The sequence below is a fragment of the Chlorocebus sabaeus genome, chromosome 18 (genome assembly GCF_047675955.1).
Source record: "Chlorocebus sabaeus isolate Y175 chromosome 18, mChlSab1.0.hap1, whole genome shotgun sequence".
Classification (NCBI taxonomy): domain Eukaryota; kingdom Metazoa; phylum Chordata; class Mammalia; order Primates; family Cercopithecidae; genus Chlorocebus; species Chlorocebus sabaeus.
Genome location: NC_132921.1, coordinates 25366232 through 25386146, shown reverse-complemented (window position 1 = coordinate 25386146; position 19915 = coordinate 25366232). Strand labels below are relative to the sequence as shown.

Sequence of the window (19915 nt, the reverse complement as noted above, 5' to 3'; positions counted from 1 at the left end):
GCAGTTAGAAAAAGGATTGAAACTACATTTTTATTTGGAAAGCAAAGCTCAACTAAAACTTCAATGTTGATTCTCACCTGGTGGCAGTTCCTCAAGAGCAGATTCCTCATGGGAAAAATGTTTAGGTTTTTCCAAAGGGGATAGGGTTTTGCACAATGCTAGCCTATGTAAATGTAAGATCTTAGTCCTTTGATTTCCATTATACTTAGCATTCTTATTTGTCTTATGTTAACAAAGGTGCATGTTATAAACAGGAGGGACTTCTGATGCTGCTTTAAATCTGGTGTTTTTGTTTGTTTGTTTGGTTGGTTGGTTGGTTGATTGATTGGTTGATTGGTTGGTTGGTCACAGTGACTTTCACAATTAAAACCTTGAGCTTGACTCTCTCTTAGTGACTCCATTCCTTTGAGAGACTTCAAAGGAAATTTAATAGAATCATGGCATTCGAGCAGGTAATCCAAAGGAATGGCAATCAAACAAGAGGCTTATTTTATTTTTTGAGAGAAAATTTTACAAATTTCATCTTCAGTGGTAGAAACAGTTTTGTTGGCTTGACTGCAGCTGTGATAAACAGAATACTCCTTGCTGTTTTGCATGTAGATGTTTATGCATGACCAGGGAAGCGCTGAGCATTCCTCGTTAACTCACACACCTACAGCTTTCATAAAATCTAAGTGAAAACAATCAGTGCAAAAAGTTTGAATTCTGAGTCATATATCAGCATTCTCAACCCAAGCTCCACATCATTTAGTGAAAATGCTGTTATTTCCTTGTAAAACATGACTGTTTTTTACCTGCCTCTATTTTTCCGTAAGCATTATTTCTCCCTGCATTTAAGGAAGAATTTGCTATGATGGAAAGCACTTTATTATGCTATTAGCTAAATAAAATTGGGTTGACTCCATTGTTTACAGTTTGTATGACTGGGGCAAGGTATCTTACCTGTTTTCTACTGTAAACTGGATACAACCTCAGAGCCTTTCTCTGAAGGAGTAAGAAGTCAACATGTGTAAAGCACACAGAATATCATAGTGAAGGCTCTATAAATAACCTAATTTCTCTCTGGCTTTTTTTTTTTTTTTTTTTTTTTTGCCTCCTAAATTTATCTATTCAAGCTTTTATTTCATTTTGATTCTCAGTTCTGTTTCTCAAATTTCAGATCAAAGATGCTTTAGAAGTAGAAGTAGCCTATTACAACATTCATCTTATGGGCTCTGGGAAAACACCGGGTGGGGCCACAAAGCTGAAATGATTTCCCCAAGATGAGACAGAGAGTCTCAGAGCCAACCCATGGTTCCTGATTCTAAGACTAGTGCTCTTGCCATTAAAAACCATTCAGCTGTTTCTTTAACTGATTAGCAGAACTTATTTCAAGACTACTTTGCTTAAAATTATCTGTAAGACAGTTACATAAGCCCTTAACTTTAATTTTTTAATACCTATCCAGGATCTTTTCAGTTCCTGGAGCTTCACTGTAGTGCTATCTTTAGGGTACATGCCAATAAAAAATATTTGTCAGAGGTTATTTACAAGAAGTTCTTTTGCTACTTTGGTAATAAATTATTCTTAGATCCTTAGATCATACACAGTATGGGCCAACCCTTAGAACACTTACCACAACCACAAACTCTTCTAAAAACTCACATAGCACCTGCTGAGCAAGACTGCCTTAGGAAATTCCTTATCCATTCTTTTGCTGCAATACTCTACTACATTTTGGCCTCAGCTAATTGGACCAGAGGGTGAACAACTGACCAAAGGCAAACAATCCATTGGCTGGTCAGCATCCTATAAGGAGGCCTTAAATGAAAGCTTTGACCAATAAAAATCAAGATAACAGGATCAATTAGATTCTATCTCAGAGTAAAAAAGAGTCAAAGTCAACTAGTTTCTAACAAATGCTATGATCCACACTTCAGATTGGAGTCTGTGAAATATGAACCAACTTCAAGACAATTCTGTGATAAAACTGGAAAAAATTAGTCATTAAGACATTAGCCAGGATGTTAGTGGTATGAGAGGATACAAACATGCATCCTTAAAATTAAAATACATAGCCTTTAGGCTTTGACCTAGATATCTCAACAGAGTGAACAAAGGGTGACATTAAAAGTAAATAAAAGGTTGAGGCAGGAGGATAGCTTGAGGTCAGGAGTTTGAGATTGGCCTGTACAATACAGTGAGACCTCATCTCTACATAAAAATGTTAAAATTAGATACAAATATAAGCCAGTAAATACTCTTTGATCTTAAAATTTCTAATTTGGAAAAGTGTCATTTGTATGGTGTTCCATGTTACTAACGGTTTCAAACTTTAATCAGAGATATCTTTCCTTTTCAGGCAAAGCACACACCATGAGACACTGCAAAAAGTCTTTAATATCGCCAGTAATGTTATCAAGATAATTAAAGGACTTGTAATAATATTTTATAATAATATCTGAACATCTTGATGATTAAATTTGGAAAAGCCAAACTAGATAGTGAATGACACTGAGAAGGGTAGATAGCACAGGGTCGAAGGTCAAGTGTGGTTCAACAACTGTCCATAGAAAGTCTTTGTTTTCATCAGGATATATGAGTTGGAAAATTTCATGATCGTGGATGAAGTTTTCATTGTACTTTCATGAAAAACTACCATTTAAAATTTGGCAGATATTTAAAAATGATGATTTTTTACAAACTACCGTACCAGACAATGTCATTTGTAAATCAATGTGTAATTAAAACATTTTGAAAAGATGCCCATACCAGACCTCCAGATTTTCTCCACATTTGAGTAACTTGGAATTTGGTTTTCTACATAGCCTGTTAGCCATTTTGACTGAAACAGGACCACACCAAAAGCAAAGGCTGGTTGTTTCAGTCCAGAGATGTGCCTCCAAAGAAGAATTATTTTGAAAAAATCTTAATAGATTTTAGGAAAATATTTTAAAATCAGCTGTTGGAGAATTTAACTGTTTTCAGATTAACGGTTTATTGCTGGATTGTTTTTCCCTTCTTATTCTTCCATGTGGTTTTATGCAGAAGTGATCTGGTTGTAAAATATGAAGAGATGGCAATAAACTCATTTGGCATTATTTGGATCAAGCAGCTGGTTGACTTAAATCAGTTATATCACTTCTCTCCACCTCCATGCCAAGCACTGGTCCAGGCCACCATCTCCCTCACCTGGGTTACTGCAGCAGCTCCCAGCTGGTCTCTCTGCTCCTCTTCTCACTTCTCCAATCTATTCTCAATGAAGAAGCACACATGAAAAAAATAGTAATTGTATCATTCATGTCACTCGCCTTCATTTAATGAGCCCTAATCTCAACTCTTTAGCTTCCTGCTACATTCAGAGTAAAACAATTTCCCATTCTGGCTTTTAGGGCCATCCTTGATCTCACCCCTGACTTTCTTTCCAATCTTGACTCCTCTTTCCCTGGGTCACAATCCTCCAGCCCCACTGGGCTCCTCTCATTCCATCCCTGGAGCACACAAGCTCTTCCTCACCTCAAGGCTATGCACATGTTCTTTGCTCTCTCTACTGATGCTCTCTCCCTCTCCTCTCCTTTTTTCTCAAAAAGAAACTCCTCTTCTTTTCAGGATAATGTCAACTTTTCAAGTAAGCCTTGAACACCCAGCTAAAAGGCCCCGTCCATCTCAGTCCCTTGCTGGTTATCATCCCAATGCGTATCACAATTAAAAATGGCTCCATTGCTTTATTGTGTGTTATCCACGGGGCTGACAAATGTCTGTCATGTTAACCCGTGCCTTCCCAGCATGCAGCAGAGTGCCTTGCCCATGGTAGGTATCTAACAGGTATTTTTTGAATTAATAAGTGAATGAACAAATATTTTCCTCTCTCAAATCTTTGTCATCAATCTAATCTGAAGGTTGGGGATATTCTAAATACTGTCTAAACAGGCTTATGTTTCTTATTCTCATAAAATGGCCAAGATATACTTCTGGGGCTGAGTGGCTAGACCTGTTTTCCTATGGGAGGCTATGGGGATTCTAGCCATGTGAGATAGCCCATATTTTCCAGGTTGTGTCATGCCAACATTCAGCAATTTGTTATCCCAGTCTTAGTATAGCCCTGAAATCATAGGTGAATATGAATACAGTGAAGTTCAGATGGATGGTGGCTCCGGGTAGGTTCCCTGGACTAGAGTCCAGCAACTAAAATCCAACTAGTCAGGCCAATAGCAAGAGGCCACCTCCTGGGCACCATGCAGGTTTCTACAAAGAACTCAGATTGAGTTTAGGAGCTACTCAGAGGAATCTGGAACACAACACTGCATCAGCCTGGGAGAATACTTTCAAATGCTGAGAGTTTTCCTTATTCCAAGGGCATGTTTGTGAGTTATACTATCCAACCTCCCAATCCCTCATACTTGGGGAGATATAACTCTGAATGGCACTACATAAGCTCTTTTTCTCTAGTGGATATGAACTGAAATCTCCTATAGGCAATTCATTTTCTGAAGAGATATGTCATTTCATAATTTCTTCCTAGATTTGAGGGGGTGATGCTATCAATTGTCCCTTAGCCTTTAGAAGAGAGTAGCCTAAGTTGAAGAGTTGCTTTTGTCATGCTGACCAACAGCCAAAGCAGCAGGAATTGTGTGGTCGAAGGGAACTTCAGGCAGCCCAGGAGGTGCAAGAGTTTATATTTTCTCTCTCTGTGGTCTACTGAAAGGACTTTCTTATACATGCACCCCCAGGGGAGTGGGTAGAGTTTATCACATAAACTCCTCTGGGGAAGATTACTTAGGTAAGACTGGAAACTCAGAGAATCTGAGTAGGGCCAAAAGCCAGAAACTGGTGCTCTGAATTATAATCCAGATGTCCAGTGGGAAATGCAGCTTGGGAGAGATCTACACAAAAGCCCTCCAGCATTTTTGTAGTTTTTTGGATCATTTAATTTAACAAGCTCTTCCCCTACTGCACTCCCACCTCTACCTTTGTTTATTAAACCTTTCCTATATTGACTTTAAATTAAAAATAAATTTTACAAAACGTAACACAATAGAGATCCGATGGACAAGTGATCACACAATACTTGCCCTAAAGACTGAAACAATTAAACTCCCATCCGTCTTGATAACGTTTTGTACCGTGATGCTAGACTTCCTGTTGCTTTGACCTCTCTCCTTCCGGCATCCTGTCCGGGGACAGAAATGACACCACAAAGGTTTCCTGTGCTTGTCCTCTCCATTTCTGACCCCTCACTGCATCCTCTCTCCATCTATTTGGAGAGCAATGATTTGGTTCCTTTGGAATTCCTCCCAGTTCATGTATTTGATGACATTTGTTGCTAATTTGGGATGCCGACAATGCAGGCGAGAGCCCAGGCTGAGCTCATACCAGCCCTTAGCCTCCTACACCTCTAGCATACTGGCAAATTGGAAATGCAATATTCTTGGCTATTTTTGGTCATAATTTGTTGTGGGATCCCTTCTCACTGCACTCTTCCTGAGTATCCTGGATATCTGAAATAAATTAATATCTTAGACTTTTTAGATACTTTCTATGTGCCCACTCATTTTGAAAACACCTTCTTGAAGTATCATAAATCAGCGTTCTCCTGTGCAACTGTGGGAAGGGTCCTCTGGAAAGAGCCTGAGGTCAAGGACTCCAAGTCTAGGACCAAGGAGCTACCATCTTGCTGTTTGCCCTGGTGCCATCGGAGCCTTCCTTTTCTTCCCCAAGCATCTCATGTCTGTAGAATTAAGATTTCAGCCCATTGCATAACAGCCAATGGCCATGCTTAATGCTGTGGTCTGCAGAACATTCAGTACATTGTTGCCAGCCAGAAGATATTAAATAGAAGTCATGACCATACTACCATAGAAAAATAATTAGAAGAAGATGGGTCCTGTTGCTTTCATGGTACTCTCGTCCCCATAATTAACAGCTGATGGGATTGGGAAGCCAGGCCAGGTACAGAAATGGGGCCCCAGGTGCTGTCTGCATGCCTTCCCTGCACGAGGAGGCCTTGATTCTGAGCCCTGTGCTGCCTGTTGGCCAGCTGCCTGTGGATACCCACAGATGCCCCCCTGCTGCTCCAGACACAACACTGGAATTTACTCCCAAACAGCACATGTTGAGTTCACATTTTCATCCTCTTCCTTCTTAAGGTGAAATCTCCCCATTGTTTACTCTACTGAGAGACCCTACTAACTTACTTATCTGAATCCACACCTGAACATGATTACTTACCTTTCAGAAGACAAAAATTAATTACTGGTCTTGCCCAAATCTGCATATCCAGAGCCTAGAAATGCTAGAAGTGTTTTGCAAAGTGCCTGGCACAGAGAAGGCATTGACTGTGTGGCTTACTGAAGGGAGGGAAGAAGAAAGAGATAAGAGAGGGAGTAGGAAAGAGGGAGCAAGAAACATTCTAAAACCCAGAGACATTCTAATATTAAGCCTTCCTTGGGTTATTCCAAGCCTTTCAAAGTGACCTAAATCTAAGAGAAAACTATAATTTTACCACCTTGTTACGTGCTTTTATGACTATCAAAGATATGGAGATGCCAGGAAGAACAGATTGACAATAGCAGCAACAATAGCAGTACCTAAGAGTTATGAGAACTTTTTGGAAGGCACTTTGAAATCTTCGACATGCGTGGACTCATTGAATTTCCAAAACAATGCCATAGATACAGTGAGTAATACTGTTTTACCTGTCTGATAGATGAGCAGATGGAATTTAGAGAGATTGAGTAACGTAACAGGTAGGAAGTTGGAGGGGGTGGTGTTGAATTAGATGTCACATCTATTTAGGGATTTCTTTAGGTTTTCTCTGAAGGTTCTATGACCCTTCTCCACGGTTCCAAGTTCTCAGAATATGAAGAAGGCATGCTCAGTGTCATCTTTTCCTGCTATCTTAACTTGAATGCTTTATGCTTTGATACCTTGAATCCTATTTGCAACTCTACTTCGGTTGGGATCTCCTGGTGCCCAGCATACCTGTCTCCCTAATCCCACATCTCCTAAAGCAGCCACGTTCCTTCCCTGTATCGCCTCCTCGTCTGTCAGTGGGGGATGACAGCAATTCAGTCTCTTTCAGTTGGGTGCCATCAAGGCTTTTCTGAGTTGCTGCTATGGAGACAAAGCACAGGTACCGTTTCCATTTGCCACCAATTGCTATTAAAAGACAGGCACGGGATGGGAGCCCAAGATGTTCAGTGAATCAACCTGGAACTTACCCCTTTTTGAAAATTCTAATAGAGGGTAATTCATGCATGTTTGTTGGTGAGCCATCTGCCTCAGGGACCGAGCACAGGTTAGATAATTAAACTCAACCTGTTTCTGCATGGCTGTCTGACTTACCATTTACCTCATTTCAGACTACTCGCCTCCAAAAACCCACTCTCCAAACTGGTTAACTCATTGTTCCCCCAAAACACCTGTCTCGCCTTTTTATTTTTACTTATGCCATCCCGTCCACCTGGAATGCCCTTACTTTACTCTCCCCCTCCAGATCCTTATCATTTGCTTCACAATATGTTCCCCAATCACTTTGCTCACAATGATCAGTCTCTCCCTTGGATTCCAATAGAACGAATTCTATATAGTTTGTTTGGTAATTAATCAAGTGCTGCCTTACAACTTTCTACTCTTACCTTAAACTGTTATTTAAATCTTTAATTTTAACATAACTGTTTCCATATGTTTGTCTTGTTTCCTTAATAGGAATATAAGATCTTCAAAGGCAGGAGGTATAATATATAATTGTATCCCTTTTAGTACCTGATATGCGGCTGATTGTTCATTTTTCCTTTTTTTTTTTTTTTTTTTTTTTGGCAAGTGGACAGCCAAAATTATAAAATTTCAGCCAATTACTTTGGTAATAATAGATCAATAATAGTTAAACATATATGAGTGATTGGAGAATGTGAGATACTTTTTAACCCAGGTAATTGAGGAATAAGCAGGAACAATAGGACTTTTAGGAGTCCACTGGCCGGATCACTTTCAGGAAGCTTTCATTCTGCTCCCTTCCTCCCAGAGGAAGACAAATAATTCTAGAAAAATGCCTCCATAATTCTTCGCTTGTCTCTCTTTTTCTCTTCCCCATCCCTTCCACCTTGCAACATGCATACTTTATTTCTTCTCTTTTCCTTTCCTCTAGAGTTCTCATGAAGACACGCCCTAATGCTTTTACTATGGCTGTGACATCTTCCTCTGCTACTCAAGGTCAGGGACTTTGAACCCTCATTGCACAAAGAAATAATTAAAAAGACCTTAATGAAATTAGCATATGTGTTAGACAGCCTCTGTGATGACCCCCAAGGATCCCAGACTCCTAATATACAAACCCCTGTAGAGTCACATTCCTGAAGTGTAGGCTGGAACCAGTGGCATATTTTTAACAAGTGGAACATAGCAAACATGATAGTATAGCACTTTCCAGATAAGGTTACAAAGAAACTTTGGTTTCTGTCTTGCTTGCCTTTCTTGCCTCCTTTCTCTGAGCCTTCCCTCTAGGGGAAGTTCCTCTAGGGAACAACAACTGATATGTTGTTAACAGCCCTAGGGACAGACCCATGAGGCAAGGAACTGCCAGTCCAAGGGCCTTGAGGTCAGTTGTGGGAATAAGCTGGGAAGCACATTCTCCCCAGTTAAGTCCTCACAGCCCTGGCCAACACTTCATGGTAGACTCTGAGCCAGAGAACTGAACTATGCCACTAAGATTCCTGACCCGCTCTAGCTGTGAGATTGAAAACATTTGCTGTTTTAAGCCACCAAGTTTTCAGGTAATTTGGTATACAGAAGTAGATAACTAATACAGTATTTAATTATGGTTCACCATTCAGAAAACAGCCAGGATCATCTGAATGCCTCTAATGGTGTTTTTAACATTTTCCTTTTGTAAGCTTGAAAAGCATAGATGGTTCATTTCAGATACAATAATTGGGTTGATACTAAGTGGTTGCTCCAGTTGCTGCATGTCCTATTGCCCGTCTTTGATCACAGTGAGTCTGGCTGATGATTAGCAATACATCCAGAGCCAGGCCAAGATTTCACAGCTAGATAAATAAATGTCTGATAAAATAAGCAGTGTGGAACAAGTCACTTAGCCTGCTCCAGTTCTCAAGATGATCGGGGAAAAACTGGTATCCTCAGTGGCTTAGTCTCCAAAGTTCAGCAAAATTCTAGTAATTACTCAGGAAAGAACTAAGCTTTTGTTTCACTATTTGAGATTGTACCTTCCCTAGTCAGAATAAATCTCACTTGTTTAATGGACAAACTGGGATCAGCAAACCATAGCTCATAGGACAAATCTATACCACTGCCTGTTTTTGTAAATAAGGTTTTATTGGGACACGGCCACTCCCATTTTTAGATATGCCTGTTGCTGCCTTTGTACAGCAAGAACAAAATTGAGAAGCTGCAACAGAGTCAGTGAAATTCACAAAGCCTAAATTTGTTATCATCTGACCCTCTGCAGAAAAAAAATATGTTGGCCCTGCTCTAAGACAGCGAATTGCAAGCTGTATTTGAAGGAGCACTATTTCTACCAAATGACACTAAATGTTACACAGGAAAACAATAGGTTCCAAATGTTGGGAAATACTGAGTCAAACAAAGTTAAACAAGTTGTTTGCTGCAGAACTTCTCTGAGCTCTTACTAAATCTCCAAGAGGAGGACATGGAATGCTGCATATTTTACAATTTTTTTTGACCATAAAGCTCTTCGTTTCAGAGAGCATCCCAAGAGACTAGTGTTCGATTCCCTGGGAAATGCTATTCTAGTGCTATGAGAGCAGCAGTTTTCAAAGCATTAACTTTGAAAAATATGGAGTAGACATAAGCATCACAAATTTTTGCCTTTTAAAAACATCTACAACAATTTGAAAATACACAAGGAAATGGCCTTACTAATAGTGAGCTCAGAATACAACGGACATTTGGAAAGTCAGATAAATATAAACATAAAGTTGCTCACTAGTAGCAGGCTCTGTTTTTGCAGAGCCAGACACACTCAAAAAACAATCTTAAAGTTGAAAGGAGAACAACCTGATATTTTACTTCAGTAGGTCTCAAATTTTCTACCACAGAGCTGCCATATTTCACGCCATGAGGTCTCTCTGCCTGGGAAGAAAGAGGACCTAGGTTTTAACAGTCAATTTGGGAAAAAATATGGGTTTTGTTACTAAAATTTACTAGTCCAACCTTTGTTCTAGAAATAAGGAACACATTTCTAGAGGGCCAAAAAGATAATGGTCACAGGTAGCCAGCCATGGACCCATGGCCAAGGTTCAGATCCATGTTATAACTTTCTCCCCCTATCATACTATCCTGCTTGTGGCATGTGGGACACATTTTCTGGATGACTGGCCAGGCTAGGGGCCTAGCCCATAAGCCTGGGAAACTGCTAGCTTACTCACAACCTCAGTCTAAATCAGCACAGGATAGGGGAAAAGACACCAGAAAGAGTTTGGTGAGTTCAAATGAAGACAATAAATTACAAAGTATGACGCTAAAACGTAATAGGATGGAGAGTGAGATGTTTCCTATTGTCTCAGAACCATGGTCAAAGTCCAAAGGTGAGCTTGGGTCGTTGGTGATAAGCCTGTCTCCATAAGGTTTACTAGAGACTCCATCTCTGAACTATCCCCAACGAAATTAAGAAAAGAATTGAGTTGGGGATGGGGAGTGGTAATATAAAGTTGCTTGCTAATAGCAGGCTCCATTTCTGCAGAGGCAGCTACATTCAAAAAAAATCTTAAAGTTGAAAGGAGGACAACTTGATATTTTACTTCAGTAGGTCTTTGGTGAAGTGCATGCTAGTGAAGAAAGTCTTTTCTCTCATGTCTTTGTAGCTGTGGCTGGTGGCGGTGCCTCTCTCTCCTCAAATCCAAGTAAGACAATATCCAATGGAATCCTGAATAGATGCTGATGGTGACTCTAAGAGAGGTAGACTGGCTGGATACATGCTAAACTACAGATTTTGAGGTATTCTATGATGACAGGAGTGGGACATTGAGAGAGCATACTAGGAAATGATGCCTGCTAAGGTGAGAGGAGAGAAGGGTGTGTATAGATATATGTCACCTGGAGTTTTGGGAAGGTGCGTGTTTGAGTATAGAAAATAGTGTTCACTTGGAGACCAGAGATTCCTGAAGGTAATTGCTCTAGGTCAGTAGCCCAAGTCAGCAGTGTCTCCTCATGCAATATACCTGGAAATGAGATATGGGCAGGCCCATCCCATTTCAAGGCTCTGTGGATCTGGGAAATACAAAAGAGGACTCTAATGGCTCTCATAGCTCCATGGGAAGCAACACGGAAGCTGATGATAAGAGCCATAGAATCATTCAGGATAGCCACTGTACCAAGCAACGAGACCCAACACAGACAAGGAATTGGAGATGTTTATCACTGCTCAAGGCCAATATACAACTGCCCTCTCCAATGGAGGTGGAAGTTCTCAGTGATGATGGGGCCAAGATGAAGCTGAATGCTGTCCCTCAAACACACCACTTCTATGGAGGCTGCCAATGAACTGAAAACACCAACCTCAGAAAGGACTGGCCTGAAGCAGAGCTTGACCAGGACAGCTTCCTCCCACCACACACCAGTCCATCTGTTTCTCATCTGCTGACCATGCCACAATGGGCCAGAATAGGATCCAGAAGCCTTCCGAAGTCTAAAGAAAGGAGTTCAAAGAGAGAAGGAAAGATGTAAGTACACGAAGAACAAACCACCAACTTTCAAGCCACTGGAGTCACAGACTGGGGGAGTCAACATTTGTCGGGGAGGACACAAACTCTGAATCTGATTTGAGACTGAAGTATCCAAATACATAGGACTGAATCTTAAACAATGAAGTGAACTGTTCTAATAACCAAAAGTGACAGGAAAGTTAGAGGAGCAGGCCAAATTGCTGTTAAGGGAGTTACTTCCCAGGAGGAAAGGTGGGTCAACCTATCCTCGTTGAAGGAGCTGTCATTGTATAAGTGTAAAACTGTTTCATTTTTCTACCCATAACATGTTGAGACTCCCTAATAAATTTGTTACATAAGGTAAACACTTTGGACAGAACTTTAATGCTTTCATATTTCTAATGCTTTTCCTCCAAAGGATTCTGAAGGCAACATGCCAATATTTTCCCCATTCTGCAAATTAGCACACACAGAGAGTGGTGTTGGTTATCAAAGGGACTCAATCTATCTACAGCCTTCTGTCTCATACTCATATCATGAGGCGGCGCACTCCCCCTCAGACCCAAATGTGATCCGTTTTTAATTGGGAACAGAACTTTTCACTTCTTGAGCCCAAAACAAATTAAAAAGTAGAAGGAGGAGGAGGGGAAGGAAAAGAAAAAGATTTGCTTTTCCTCTAATTTGAGAATCTGTGATTTCTCACTGGTTTTATCAGTACCAAGATTTTTTTGTTTTGTTTTGTTTTGTGGGGCTTTTTTTTTTTTTTTAATGATTCTTTTCTCTTTTTTTTCACAGTTCTCTATTCAAGACTAAATTTATCTGCTTTAAAAAATCCATCTGGCTTTTGTGTTATGGAAGCCCACACAAGCCTGCACCAACCGTTCTAGAAGCAACAAAGAGTGATCAAATGGAGTGAGTTTCAAATGAAGGGACAGCAAGTTAATTAAGGCCTGAGTTTCTTAATAAGGAATAAAGCACAGTGGAGACTTGAATGATGACAAAACACATGAAAGTTTCAAAGACTAGAAAAAAAGAAGAAGGGACTTGGCCAATTTTTTAGGTCCTACCCCCAAAATAAATACATCTATTCCCATTTGTATCAACAGACAAATGTAAATATCACTCAAAGAATCTCAAACTAACATTAACATGAGAATGAAATATAAATAATTCTGAACATAAAGTCTACGTATAAAACATACCAAAATGTAAATATAATAAAACTAGGAGTAACAACATTACATTACATTGATTGTTAAGAGATTGTCACTGGTTTTCTTCAGAAACTTTAAGCAGATTTTTCTCTTCTATACTAATCTTGACAAAGTTTAATTTCCTTTAACCAACCGATGAACAATGTCCAATAAAGTGAAACCTTTCTGCAAAAAAAAAAGATATATATATATATATATATTTTGTTCAAGTGATCCTGGTGCTAATGAGATGCATTGTTATTAGGCTTTATTTTTAATATTTTATAGCAATGTTAATGGGCAGGAAAAATGGGGGAAAATCTCCTAGGAAAGATCAATATATTTCTAAGTTATTGGAAAGTCTGTAGATTTAAAAGGTGCATAATATATTCCTGCTATACTGACGTGATCTAGGGAGAGGCCCTACTAAACTAAGAATTAAGGAATCTGAAAGCTCATTTTAATCCTGCCTCAGATGCTTTCAGGGAGATGCTTTAGCACATGGTACCTCAGTTCACTCCTCAGAACAAGAAAGCTGTTGATAGCCACAGCAAATCCTGCATGCCTCTAGGAAATGAATTAAGAATCCATGTATGAAATGTTTCTTTGAATTTTATAATGAAATGGCATCTTATAATTGTATGATATGACAAAGTGAAATCAGGGTGTGGTTATGTTGAAACGTTTCTGTTTCTTTGGCTAAACGAAAGATAAACAAGCAACTTTTTCTGAAAGCAGACTTCCTTGGGGGAAAATCAAATTGTTGTAAATTATAGAAAGGGAGAGAAGACAGGGAGATGGATGGAGAATTTTGAGGAGGGCATAGACCAGACAGGCTCAAAAAGCTCGGTTACCATCCTGTTAAAATATAACCCACAAAATGTTACACCATAGCATTCTTCACAGCCATCTGCTTCTGCCATCAACTTTGATTCCCACAAACAGATTTCAAAAGTTGAATCTGGCCCTCAGTGAGTTTAGGAACATTCAGCAGGACTATCTCTATGTGATCAGAAAATTCACCAACTCTTTATTCCTGTTTCCAGAAACAATCTCTCTCTCATCCTTTCCAATTAAGGCATAACAAGGTCTTATAATTCCTTGTAGCTTTTCAAATCCTTCACAGGACCTAGCAGAAAATTTAAATATAGTTTGCACTGCCATCCTTTTCTCTCCGTCTCCACTTCCACCCCTGCCGCCAGGCCTACCATGTCAAGTCATCTTTCCTCAGCTGGATGACTGCTACAGCCTCCTACTGGTTTCCTGTCCTCTATTCTAATCTCTTTCCCACAGCCGCAGTGAACTTTGCCCAAAGGAAATCAGATTGTATACTCCCCTGCTTAAAACCTTCCAATGGTTTCACATTGCACTCTGAAAAAAAAAAAAAAAAAAAATCTAACTCCATATAATAGCTGCCAAGACTTTATATGTCAGTTAGTCATTGCTGTATAACAAACCACCCCAAAACTCCATGGCATAAAACCACAACAATTATTTATTTCTTATGTATCTGCTTAGCTGGTATAGGCTAGACGTGGGCTCATGCCCTTATCTTTGGGTTGGTTGGGGTTCTGTTTCACGTATTTCTCCTTCTCTTACCTGCCAGTCTGTTATGCTAATAAGCCAGTCTTCTAATAAGGATTTTTTTTTTTTTTTTTTTTTTTTTTACAATATTGACAGGCAAGCATGATCTGGGAGTGGATTTACCCACTAGGCATAGCAAGCACAATGACTAGGGCCTGCAACACTTTAAGGAGTCCAGATAATTGCTTTAATTTTAATTTATTTTAAAATCAGGAGGAAAAGCTGAATATGATAATAATGAATATTTACAAATAAATGCACTAATAGATTTGTCTTTATACCGATGTGGTTATAAAATATATTTTTGAATTTTTTTTTATGGAGGAAGTGGCCTAGAAGGTAAAAATGCTGAGGACCACAAAGCTCATAATGTAGCCTTGCACAGTCCTGGTTAATCCAACTTGAAGCCCAGAAAACTGATTGTTGGTTCTCTGTTCTCTTACGTAAGTAAGCCATGGAATATCATGAAATGTCAATTTCCTCCCTAAAATAAGGGAGCTAACTGGCAAGAGATTCACCTATCCTCCATAAAAGTAGGGTACCCCAAACACTGGGTGATTCCTCCTTATAGTCATTAATTTGCTCTATCCTGGAACTCTTGGCTGGTTTTGCTTATTATGAGAGGTACAATTTTAAAACAGTATTGTTCTAGGTCTGTCATTGCCACCGTGGGTCATAATATAAAGGAACAATATGGAGAGTTGCCTTAGTTCTATGCAAAGAACAGAGGAAGACTCTATTCTCCAAAGGTTTATACCATTTTCCAGGAGTCCCCTTTACATTTTAATACTATAAAAGTCCCATTCATATTATCAATTCTATTAGGTTTACAGAAATCTAATGCTGGTCAAACATCATGAGACTCAGAGGGGACACAAAAATAGAAGTTACTGTTTGAAGAAGAGAAGCAAAACGATTCTTCCTCTGTAAAGATAATTAGTTTCGGTTCAAAAGTAAGAACTTTCTTTATCTTGCATAGTCTTGTCATTCTCACAAGAATAAATGTGCTTAGTGACCATCTATATATATAGTTATTCCATCCATTTTAAAAGAAGCCGTGTAATTTTTTTAGATCACTGTACATAACATATTCCAATGTTAATTGTGTCCTTGTGAAACTCTAAATTAGCTTTATAATCTTTAAAGTATTTTGACATAATTCTTTGCTTTTTTAATGGGTAGTTAATTTCCTGTTTCCATGTAACCCTTGATGACTCTGTGAAAGCTTGGATTACTTTTCCTCTCTGGTTCCCAAACCACAAATGGGAAAAACTGCAATCCTGCAGTGGCCACATCAGCTACCTAAATAGTTTCACAGATTCTGAGATTTGTTTCCTTGCTGTACTGGGAGATAAATTTTCATGGCATTTTACCCTCTGGAATATAAAATTAATTTAATCTTATCTTTGTTTACACATACTTCTTGGTACCTTATATAACTTTGTTTACACATAGTTCTTGGTAACTTACATAACGTGGAGTCTTAATATAACTCCACGGACTCCATAACAATATGACTTTTCATGGGCTCCACTTTTAGGGGGTCCATGTGTCTTGTGGCCTATGAATTGGAGAAAACATTTCTTCTTCCCTAACTCTGAATCTCATGCCTAAATTTTCCTAAACTTAGGAGAGTCATCTATTGATCCCTTCATCATACTTCTGAGCATGACACTGAAACACATCTTCAAACAACATGGAGGGAGATTTTGGAATGCCCATGCATGTCCTCTGTGGCATCGACTCCTGGGCAGGAAGCGTGGGTGGCCCGCTTAGGGTCACCTGTCAGGGTGTCTGGTCTAAAAGAAAAAAGGAAGAACAGGCTTGAATCTCAACAAGGCAGCCTCTTCCTCTCAGCTGTCTCCTTCACTCTAAGGAAGGGGTCTCTGATTTACCTGGTGGAATTAAAGTAGTGGTTGTCAAAGACAGGCCCTGAGCCAACAGCGATAACGTCACCCGGGAACTCGTTAGTAACGCATATTGTTGGGCTCCACTCCACACTTCCCAAACTGGAAACTCTGAGATGGGGCCCACTGAACTGTGTTTTAACAACCCCTTCAAGTGATTCAAGTTTGAGAATCACAGGACTAAGATATTTTTATTAAAACTGAAAGTTGAACCCACAAATTTTTCACTTGGCCCCATCAAGGCCTTATTCAAATCTGTGCTTCCGGGTCCCTATTAGATAGTTCTTTTGCAGGTGCTCACTGCAACCTCTGCCTTCCTGGAGAACATGTAGTGTCAAAAAAGGAGCCTTGTAAGATGCATGCAAAGTTGGCTTCAGTACCCTCCTGTATTTCCATTCAGGACTTCTATCCTTCAAATTCCCTTCATGAGTTTAAGTTGTGCTCACAAACAACCCCCAAATCTCAGTGGTTTAAAACCACAGGGAATATTATCAATCATACCACATGTCCAGTGTGAACCAGTGGGAGAAGGAAACTGCAGTCCATCATGGTGATCCGCACTGTGGGACCCAGGTTGGTACCAACTCATATATTACCTGTGAATGTGGCACAGGAAAGCAGTATGGCAAAGTACAGAGTGGCTCATCAAGTTTCTGTTCAGAAGTGACACACAACAGTTCCTCTCCCATGCCATTGGCCAAAGCAGATAACATAGTTATGTCTGGTCTCAATGGGGCACTAAAGTTTAATCCTCCCCCAAGGAGAAGAAGTGGCTATTGCCAAACAATACTGCAATCTTACTCCATCCTCCAAAGGGCTGTACCACCAATGTAGAATTTCAGACTCCATACTGGACAATGGAAAACTCTGTGTGTGTGTGTGTGTGTGTGTGTGTGTGTGTGTGTGTGTGTGTGTGTGATGTTGAATGGATCCAGGATGAAGAGGGATTCTCTGGGAAACCTACTTTCTGTTGGCTCTCAAGCATAGTCATCAGGCCAATTTCATAAAGGACAAAAAACAGTCACATTGATGGAATGCCATCTAAGTGCTGACTACTATGCCAGACCTTTTCTATTCATATTCTCTCTCAAGCTTCACAGAAATATTATGCAGGGGAGAAAGGAACTAACCTTATTTAAAGAAGCCAAGGCCTAAAGCAATTTAGTAACTTTGCTGTAGTGACAGAGGATGTGGTAGTACTAGGATACTAAGTTCATGGGGACCCACAAAGCTGGATCTGCTCCCAGGAAAATACAGAGCTGAAGGGGAGACATCTCTCCCCCATGTAACAAAGAGAATCATTGATTCTTCTGCTGACCTCCATGTTGCTGGTGATCCCCACTGGTGCAGAATTGGCCTCTAGTCATGGTATACAGATCAGTCTCAGTCCAATGTGATTATTACATGTTGAGCATCCTAAAGTCAAATCCAAAATCTGAAGTTTTCCAAAATTTGAAACCTTTTTTTCTTCTTTAGAGACAGGTTCTCACTCTGTTGCCCAGGCTGGAGTGCAGTGTGGTGTGACCAAAGCTCATTGCAGCCTTATATTCCTGGGCCCAAGTGATCCTCCTGCCTCAGCTTCCCAAGTAGCTGGGACTACACATGCATGTCACCACATCTAACTAATTTTTAAATTGTTTGTAGAGATGGGGGTCTTGTTATGTTGCCCAGGCTGATCTTGAACTCCTGACCTGAACCAATCCTTCCACCTTGCCTTCTCAAAGTGCTGGAATTACGGGTGTGAGCCACAATGCCTGGCTAAAATTCAAAACTTTTTGAGCATCAATATGATGCACAAATGAAATACTCACTGGAGCATTTCAGATTTCAGATCTTCAGATTTGGGATGCTCAACTAGTATAATGTAAATATTCCAAAGTTTGAAAAAATTCAAAATGTTTCTTATCCCATGCATTTTAGATAAGGGATGCTTAACCTGTACTATTAAAGTGAAGCTGTTTACCCCTAAGAATAAAAATTTTCAGGATTTTAATTGAGAAAGCAGTTCTTCAAATAAAAGTAGAGAAAACTTTGTTATTCTTATGAATGAATATCAAGAAGTCTACTCAAATCTAGGGTGTCCCTAGATGAATGAAACCAACAAACTAGTTTAATGAAACCATGAACTCTTCTATTTTAGAAAAAACAAAAACAAAAACAAAAATTTTTTATAAAAACAAACTTTATAGCTTTATTTGAGGGAAGCCCTTTGATTTACATTATTAGTGGTATATCAAAAGAAAATCTCTTTGTATTTCATTTTCAAAAGCATTGCACAACAATCAGCAATAATGCACATTAGAGTGTATCACTGGTGGAGAAACTAAGAGGCAACGATATCCAAGAAACATAACCCTGCAAATCAGGTAACAAGCAGCTAACTTTGTCAACACTCAATCCAAAAGTGCTTACCTCACTCAGAAATGGCACCAAAGCCCTTCATGCAAACGCATCATGAAATTATGTCGATGTGATGCTGAACTCAGCAGCTCCATCAGCAGGATGCCAGCTGACTTCAAATGTTTCCCAAGAACACCATGAGCTAATGACCGTGAATGCTATCCAGGGTCAACCCCAAAGCATCCCAGGACACAAACACCAACAGCCCAAGAAGGATGTAATCTTTCAAAGAGTGAGTCACACTCACTGAAGTGGCTATATGGCATAGAGACAACTAAATATTTATTGTTCTGTAATATTAAAACTGTCACCATTAGAAAACAATTTTGAAGAAATTTGTTGGTTTTTATTACCAAGCCCATTAGAAGTACACTTGGAAGAGAAAAAGTCTTACTGACTGAGGAGAAATGCCACAATAACACAGCATTGTAGTACAATCATTCATTTTTCATTCAAGCCCTAGGAGTGACTTGTGTTAACATAATATGAGCTTGGAAGATCTCAGATATAAGTTAGGGAACTAGCATAATCCCCAAGTCAACTGCCTATAACATATTCACTTCTTTACAAATTCTTTACAAATTCTATAAGAATGATAGATCCAGCCTGACTTTAATTACTATGGTATCATTCTATATTTTCAATAACATACATATATAAATCCTAAAATCCAACAAATAATAAAGCAAAAATCACTGAATACATAGCAGTTTTAGGGACTACTCTGAACTGGCTGATAGTCTTATCATTAGCTTGTTAAAATCTACAGGCTCAGCCTACAATTTTTTATTTACTGCACTTTAAATTCCCTCTCCATCTCAACAATGATGCTGAATATGCTCATATATCACACACAGTATATCTCTTCATGTTTTCCAGATGGTATTGGATAAAATGGAAACAAAAGGAAGATGTCACAAAGAAAAAGAGATGTTTTTCTACTTTCATTCTTAACACAGTTTCTCATCTGGTAGAGAAAAATATAAACCCATACAGAGCTGATGGAGAACCTCGAGAGATATAGTTCATTTTGAGGAGATACCTATAGGTTCAGGTTTTTCTTTTGTCCTCAGCCAATCTCAGCAAACTGAGGGTATGGATTTCCTGAACTCAGATGTAACTCATTGGCTTGTGCTTTCAGCAGCGATTTAGTGGAGTGGTTTGGATATAA

The 19915-nt window shown here is 39.4% G+C and overlaps 1 long non-coding RNA gene across 1 annotated transcript; it reads right to left on the bottom strand.

The window, feature by feature from the left end:
* Nucleotides 1-467: 467 nt before the first annotated feature.
* On the bottom strand, nt 468-18943 carry LOC119620522 (uncharacterized). The gene is made up of 3 exons (XR_005237010.2): nt 18757-18943; nt 11515-11644; nt 468-3229 (listed from the first exon to the last, which is right to left on the bottom strand). It is a non-coding gene; the product is annotated as an uncharacterized lncRNA (long non-coding RNA).
* Between the last annotated feature and the right edge of the window lie 972 nt (nt 18944-19915).